An 8,592-nucleotide genomic window follows, 5' to 3' on the forward strand; every position below is an offset into this window, starting at 1 on the left:
GTAAGCATCTTTACATCCCTTCTTGATTTACAATTTATTTGCAGAGTTTATAACTGATAACATGTACAAACTCCAATAACAAGAGTTCCTTTTGGGGGGGAAAAAAAAGGCAGAGGGGGGAGGGAGGGAAGGATAAAAATAGAAGAACACAGGAAAAGGGAACTGGAAAAGTGTAGAGGAATGAAGCTGGGTTAATTAGCATTGATAATATACAACTGTGGGCTGGCTTCAGAGGCAGCGGGTTGGCTGATGTAGATAAAGTGCAGGTGTGGCTGGTTAAGTTCAGATGTTGGACAGCCAATGAAGAGAGAGCAGCCAAGGAAGAAGAGAAAGAACATGCACCCTGTATGAGGAGAAGGTAACAGAGGGACTGACATGAAGAGTATGCTGGTATGAGATGGTAAAAGACCTTGTTGCAGCTTGATAGTTTGGAGAGTGCTGTAACAGAAAAGCAAAAGGAGAAAATGGAAAGGCGAAAGGCAAAACTCCCTTCAGTGGCTAGTCAAGAAAAGAACTGACATGGTCTACCCAGCAAGCACCCTCTTCCGTGCATATAGGTGGTCCACCATACCACTCCCATAGAAACTATACAGATTTCCTCATGATCTGTTCAAACTCCCTATTGCCTGTTCCCACTCATGATGCTATTAGCACTGACTGGAGTAGTCCTTGATCAGAGGCTGTGTTGCAAGCTAACTAGTTGGCTGTTAAGGTTTACATATATTACTGAGTAACACTTATCAGATAATTGTCTTTCTCCTAGCACAGTCCTAGCTGCAAAAAACGGTGCAAGAAAAGGATGGTGAAAAAGAATGACTATTACACCAGTGTCAATCACTTACCACTGGAAACCTGACATAACAGTACTATCGGGGTTTGCAGATGAAAAGCCATGAGAAGAACAGTACAAGACCAACAGCATGAGGACAGCAAAGGAAACACTGCCCCAGCAGTTTTGGAGAAAGGTTACAGAGCTGCAAGGGAAGGGCAGAGTGCAGAGCTGCTAATGGAAGACCCATGGCATTGCAAAACGTTGGGGCATTGTCCTGGTTTCAGCAGGGATAGAGTTAACTTTCTTCTTAGTAGCTGGTGCAGTGCTGTGTTTTGGATTTGGTGTGAGAACAATGCACACTGATGGTTTTGGTCGAGAGGGCTGGAGGGGCATGAGAAACTGGGAGGGGACACAGCCAGGACAGCTGATCCAAACTAGCCAAAGGGATATTCCATACCATATGATGTCATGCTGAGTATATAAACTGGGAGAAAAAGGAAGAAGGTGGTGACATGTGGCACTATGGCGTTTGTCCTCCCAAGTAACTGTTACATGTGATGGAGCCTGGCTTTCCTGGGGACGGCTGAGCCCATGGGAAGCAGTGAATGAATTCCTTGGTTTGCTTTGCTCGCGTGCGTGGCTTTTGCTTTACCTATTCAACTGTCTTTATCTCAACCCACGAGTTTTCTCGCTTTTACTCTTCTGATTCTCTCCCCCATCCCACGGCGGGGGAGCGAGCAAGTGGCTGTGTGGGGCTTAGCTGTTGCCTGGGGTTAAACCACTACAACAAACTTCTTTAGAAAAAAAGTTACATAACTATATATTGCATAAAAATAAAGAAGTTTGGGTATGTCCTCACAGGAAAGTTAGATCATAACTTGTAGCTGAAAAGATTTTAAGATGGCCCCAAACTAATGAATATTATTTCTGAAAAGTAGTTAAACACTGTTTTGCTGTAATTTTTAAGCTGCCTGAAGATGAAGCTATAGATTAGCACATACGAATAAACTTCATAATACTATAAAAGTTGCAATAATAAAGTCAACACTAGTGCAGTCTTTCCTGGCATGCACTGACATTCACAATGTAATGCATTCATTTCAAGTAAGTTACATCAAATATGGGATAAATTCTTTGGTCATATATGATCTTCCTAACCTAAAAACCCAAAACAAAAAGCAGCAAATGAAAGGTGATTTTGTCAAGTACTGTTAGCTCTACATTGCCTTACTAACATACCAGTTTCAGTAAACAATCTAACCTTAAATGATTCAGGACGCAACTTTCTCTGAAAAAAACATGCTTTCTTCTCTGGCAATCATTACTGAAACCTTGAAGCATGACAAGTATCTTTTATCATGGAATGGTCCAGCATTCAGCCTTTACAAAGCGTGTCTTTACATCTTAAAATAAACTCATCAAATGTATTATGTACTTTCCTACTTAAACGCAACAACTGAAAGAACGTTTTCTTACACTCTTGGAGAGACTGGAAAACTGATACATTCTCTTTTAACTTTAATTCTATGGAAAGTTAATTTCACGTGAACAGTATGCATATAAGGCATAATATACAACCCTCAGCAAATCTGGCCCAAACCTCTTCTGTAAAAGGCAAAAAGCCCTCACTCCTGAAATACACCAAACTCTCTCAGCTAACGATTCAGCAGCTACGACTACACCGTAAACCAGAAGTACTTTCTATTGCTGTTTGTATACACATACCCTAAGTAGCTTTAAAGTAGCTAGTATGAATACCGATGGATACAAAATAACAATAGTACACCCAGTCTAGTAAATACATGCTTTAATTTACTATTTCGGAGATTACTAGGCTACATCCCAACATTTTTGTCATTTTTAATTGGCTATAGTCAGTCACACAACAGGATTTGAATATTTTCAAAACTCCATTTCTCCTATTAAGCAGTAGTTGAATACTCAGAAATAACTACTTAAACTACATTTAGTCACCCTCAGCATTCATGGTAATTCATACTGGGATTCATTTCATTTTCATGATGGATAAACATGAATTTGATCCATATTTTCAGTATATAAAAAATTTCAACAGCAACTTCTATGAGATTATCTCAGGCAGTGAGATAAACAACTGAAAATTATTTTCCACTTTAAATGGTTTTTAGAAAGTACATAGTTTTTATAACTGAACCTCTTCTTAATGTTATTGTCTATTAAGAAATCAGAAAATATATATACCACTCAATCACAGTATTATCTTTTTTTCCCCAGAAAAATCCTAGTAGGAGCAACTGCACTAGATGAAGCATGTACTAGGACTTTCAGCAGTGAAGACACTATTTCATTTTTATTTTTAAACTGCTCTGGGCACAGAAACATGGTGGTAAACAGAAGATACACAACAGCTTATAAACTAGTATTCCCGTTTCATCCTGGAGACTGCGCTTCATTTGTGGAAAAGCAGGTTAATGGAAAACCAAACACTGCTGTTTTCAGAATTGGCATTTTAATGTCAGGTTGAAAATATCTGGGTGTATTACACATTGACATTGACTTTGCTACCAGAATACACAGGAATCTAACACTGAGAACACTGTTTTGGGCAGGCTTAAGTAACTATGGTGCTGTACTTGCATCAGCTTGGTCACCATGAAGTATAATGGCGTGGTTTTATCTTTTTCAGAATTCTCAACTGACAATGACATTTTCATACAAAAGAGAGCTATTTCAGTATTTATATGATGAAGTTGGCACCACTGGTAGGTAAATATGACTGACTGCAGCTTTTGTCTGGGGCGATGACATGTTTTTTCCCAACGTTTTGTGTCACACCTCTGCCACTGTAATGAAAAAGAAGGGTTAGAATAATGTATCATTTGTATCATTGATGGTGGAAAGTTATATATAGTTGAGACCTATCTATTTTATACAAATAACAATGCAACTTAGCTGTATGAAGGGATGGAATTGCCTTCCAATACCGCTCCAGTACCATGACAGAGAACAAGCCTGCACTTCCCTCTGAACAAAGCAGGTGCTCTGGGTACAAAACATACGTGGGCTGTGACCACTGATAGGAGAATGCATTGGGCATGAAAGAAAATTTAGAAACTGTCAAAAAAAGAACAATTTAAATATCTTCAATAGATCTAGGATGCTGTTGGGGAACTGGGGCTGGGGGCGGGTAGGAGAGGGCATTTGAAAAACCTTAATGTGAAATACCGTCCTTTTTTGTTCATGAGTTCTCAGCAGAGTTTACAGGCCTTTGTGAGCTTGCAAATTAAATCCTGAATAACTGTCACAAAACTATTCTTCTGTCCCAGAAAACAAGATGTCATGGAACTAAAGCTGACAATACTGAAAGACAGATAGGTTTAAAATTCCTCAGCTTCTGTGTCGATACTTGTTCTGTGTTGTTTGTGACAGGACTTCTCAACACCTTTTGCATCAGCAAAGAACACTCATGCATTTTCATATGTCAAAAGGTCTCCGCAATTCGCTTTGCTACTTCTTTCTCAATGTTCGGCTTGTTTTAAGAATTTCTCCCCTCTTAAATTCTCGCGTAGTTTAACAGCATTTTTACACCCCTTCGGAGCACTTTGAAATACAAACCGCCGTGGGCTCTGTGTAAATCTTCCCCAGATGAATACTCATTTCGTGCATTACAAGTAATACCTGCTTTTTTTTCTGTAACAGTGATAAGCACGAATGATTACCGGCTGCTGTTACATTCCATTTCAGATTACAACTCGGACATTTTAGGTGAGTCGAAACAACTGCACCCGTATCGGAAACTGCCCGTGCGCTGCCCCGCGCCGCTGAGCCGCCCCCCGGGATGCACACACCGCTGGGCCACCCAAAGCACGGGTACACGGAGCTCCGGCCGCGCACCGGGCTGGGATGCGCCCGCACCGGCCCTGCGGCGCCGCCGCCCCAGGCAGCCGCCACCCCGGCCCGGCGGGGAGCCCCAGGGGAGCGCCCCGCCGCTCGGCCCCGCTCCCACCTGTTCGGCCCCCAGCGGGGGGCTCTCCCCGCTCCCCAGCCGGCCGCGGGGGGCTCGCAGCGTCCTCCCCGCCCGCTGGGGCTCCGGCAACCGGCCCCGCCAGCCCCCGGGCTTGCCTGGGTGGCCCCGGCACCCCCGCGACACGGCCGCGGCCCCGCAGAGGAGTGGGTCGCACAGGGACCCCCTCCCGGGCCCGTTAACGCGCACACACGCCGGGCAGGGCAGGCGCACCGGGAACCCCTCCGCCACTCACGCTCCCGCGAAACGAAACTTACCGGGGGGCGGCCGCCCCCACCCGCCCTGACACGGCCCAACTTCCCGAAACCTTCCCAAAGGTCCCGAAAAATCCACCCCGGCAAGCCCAGCACAGCGGCCGGGCGGCGGGACGGGCCGGCCCCACGGCCCCGCGCTGGCTGCCGCCGCGGCCGGGCGGAGCGGAGCGGAGCGGGGCAGCCGGTGCCACTCACCTTCCCGCGCCTCCGCCTTATCTCTTCGCTCGCGGGCTGCAACTTCCAGTCCTCCCCCCAGCTGCCATCTTCCACCGGGGCGGCAGGGGAAGGTGCGGAGCGGGAAGGAAAAGTTGCGGCGGCTGCCGCGGGGACTAGGTGGCCATAGCGCCGGCGGGCGGCGGAGCCGGCACGGGCGAGCCTGCACCGTGCGCGGCGGGCGGGCCGCGGGGCGGGGCGGGGCGGCGGCAGCTGCCGGCGAGGGGCTGCGCGCTGCGATCGCAGCCCGTGGCGACGCGAGGAGGATTTACTAAAAATAGCCGCCCGGCTCGGCTCGGCTCGGCTCGGCGGGGGGGTGGCGGGGGGAGGCCGCCGGGTTGCTCCGCGCTCCCCGCGGCGGCCGCTGGGGGCCGAGCGGGCCGGGCCGGGCCGCGGTGAGCACGGCGCCGTGCGCGGGCAGAGGGGCAGGGAGGCGCCCCGGGGGCGAAACCCGAGGGAACCCGCGAGGTTGCGGCTTCCCAGGCCCGGCGGCCCGGGCCGCGCGGGGTCTGGCAGTTCTGTGGCCGCAGCGGCCTGCGGGGGGGCGGCTGTGCCCGGACCCCCGCCCGGCCCTTGCCTCCCCCCCCGCCTCAGGGCTCCGCGGCCCCGCACGGCGGCCTCTGGCGGGCGGCAGGGCTCCGCCGCCGGCCCGGGAAGGCAGGGCCGGCATGTCGCCCCCGCCGGGCCGGGCCTAGGCCCCGCGGGGCTTCACCGCCTCCCCGCGGCGCTGGCTGGCGGCCGCTTGCGGCGGAGCCGCTCGGTTGTTTCGCGCCCCTTGCCCCCCTTGCCACCGGTAACCTCTCAGCCCTCGGGAGGGAATTGCACCGGCCTGTCACCCGCCCCCCGCCAGCGAAGGGACAGGGCTTCTGGGCCCGATCGTGGGCCCTCCGCGGCGAGCCGGCGGGCGGCATTAGGGCACGCATCTGGGACCGCGCCGGCCGCGGCTTCCGCCCGGGCTCTGGCGTTCGGCACGGGGAGAGTGTACCGGCTGCCGTGCGGCCCTCGCGTGGTGTTGCTGCTCCCTCGGGCTGTCACGTCCCGCGGTGACTGCACGTCTCTAGTGCAGCTCTCCCCTTGTGGTCTTTTGATCAGTCTTGGCGTGTCTTAGTATCTTCAGCTAGAGGATGTCCATCTTTCTGCACCCACGTTGGGTCTCTTTCATAATGATTAACAGGCTCCAGAATTCTCTTTTCCTAGTACGGTTTTATGCAGAACATGAAGCACTATGGAATCTGTCCTAACCACATTTATTTGTAATATAAATTCATAGATAAATGTCTTCATTACTTGGAAAAGAAGGGAGTATCTCCTTTTACCTCTCCCCTTACGGGTAAAGGTTAGCCTCAAAGCAGTTTAGTTCTTGGAAATCTAAGCAATCAAAAAAAAAATCATTAGCTATCTTCCAGCTAGTGGCTTTGGAATTCGTGTTTGTATTTATATTTAGTCTACTTATTACCATAGAAGTTTCATGGTGTGTTTTATTCGTTTTAAAAAAAAATAACATTGATTGTACTTACTCTTTTCACTTTGTTTGTTGTCAGATGTTAGCTTTTCTGAAACAAATGTTTAAAACTGTTGTTTCCAAGAGTGGTGAAGAACTAGTTAAGACTAAAAGGTAAAGCTAGTGGCTAAAGGAAGAGGTTTGGAATTTGGGCCTGAATGTCATTGATTGCTCAAGGGATAAACACACGAAAACTCAACTGTGATAAGCAGTGGTTTTTGTGACCCTCAAAATAAATCTCACTTCTCAAAATTAAAATCAATCTGTGTCTGCGTGTATTTCAAGTTGGAGAGGAATCTCATTAGTTTGTTGTGGTTTATGTTTTAGTTTGAGAACTGGTTTCAGTGGTATTGCTGGATGTTCAGTCATGGAGTGCTATGTGACAGATCAAAGTCCAAACTGGCTAATGAAATCACAGAGCACTGTTTCTCTGGCAGGTTGATAGGCTTCAAGCTGATACATACTTTCGTTTCATTATGTACTCTTATTCTCTCTCTACTCAAAGGAAGAGTCATCATTATAATCATAAAAGACTAGTTACTGTTCTGATGCTATGGTGGGAACTCCAGCATTTTTACTGGAAAATAACAGGGATCTCTGAGACACCTCCATGTTTTGGTTACTGCTGCTCTTGCCCTACTCATTTCCACTCAGTGCTAATAAATACAGTGAAGTGGTGCATAGTGGTAATATTCAGGCAGCCTTTATCTTGCTTTTACTAGGTCTACTATTGCTATTCCATTACTACATTATCTACTCCTAATCCTACTGACCAAAAAAATGTTTTATAGACTTGACTGGTTTGCTGGAGTGCTGAGCATGTGTACCTCATTTCAAATGTAGCATTGCCTATTTTATCACTGTCTTTCTAAATTATTATTACAAACATTTGCTGAAAGTCATGGGGGTGAGAAAAGGATGTGGTATGCCTGCATTATAATTTAGAAGTGTAATTTATAAAACCTGAGATGAGGTGTTGAGATCCTTAAAACATTTCTATCCCTAAAAAGAGACTTGGCATCATCCTTGCAGCTTCTTGTCTGCTACATTGTGAACTGGTGTCTGCTGACCATTAGGGCTATGATGCCCTTCACATACACTCCGATTTACAATAACTGGATTTTTGATTGAAAAAACCTTGCATATTTATCACACAGAAGATCAGTAAGGTCATGTCTGGGAGAGCCACAAAAAGTTTTGGAAACCACACTGGAACAGAGAAATTGTCTTCCCTGGGTTCCTCACTTAAGATTGTGCTTAGTGAAGGCACTAGGAGAAAAATCATAAACTTTCCCCCCTCCCCCCAGTCAAATAAAAACACTGAAAATATTGAAAACATTGAAAAAAATAATACATACAAAGCTCAGTAAAGAATTTCTCACATTGACACATATTTTAGTATCATTAAGACTGTGGAAAAATAGCTTTCAGAAGTTCCATGCCTTAACTGAGAACTACCTTAGGTATTAAACAAACATTGAGGTATAACAGCTCATCAAGCAGTGAGCAATTCCCCTCTTATGATACCAAAAGGAAACGTGTAGGATGTTCTGTACTGTGTGACTATTAAAATCAAAATGATACTCAGCTATGACCTTTTCCAATCCAGTTCGTAAACCAATGTTTCACAAAAAGTGAAACCCATTGAGATGAACAGAAAGAAACCCTTAACATTTAACAAGACTGATCTGGACTTCTAGCCTACACATGCTTGTTAACTTGCGAATCTGAATAAGATGGACGTAGTGCTTTGCTTGTCCATGAAAACCATTGAGGAATGAACAAAAGCTGTCTGCCCCATTAGTTGATGTTACATGCCAGCTCTTTGCTGAAACGGTCAGTCCTTTTG

The 8,592-nt window shown here is 46.9% G+C and overlaps 1 long non-coding RNA gene across 1 annotated transcript; it reads right to left on the reverse strand.

Moving 5' to 3' along the window:
- Nucleotides 1-2,562: 2,562 nt before the first annotated feature.
- LOC121087099 lies at nt 2,563-5,473 on the reverse strand. The gene is made up of 2 exons (XR_005827525.1): nt 5,225-5,473; nt 2,563-3,594 (listed from the first exon to the last, which is right to left on the reverse strand). It is a non-coding gene; the product is annotated as an uncharacterized LOC121087099 (long non-coding RNA).
- Between the last annotated feature and the right edge of the window lie 3,119 nt (nt 5,474-8,592).

This window comes from Falco naumanni, chromosome 4 (genome assembly GCF_017639655.2).
Source record: "Falco naumanni isolate bFalNau1 chromosome 4, bFalNau1.pat, whole genome shotgun sequence".
In the NCBI taxonomy this organism is placed as follows: Eukaryota; Metazoa; Chordata; class Aves; order Falconiformes; family Falconidae; genus Falco; species Falco naumanni.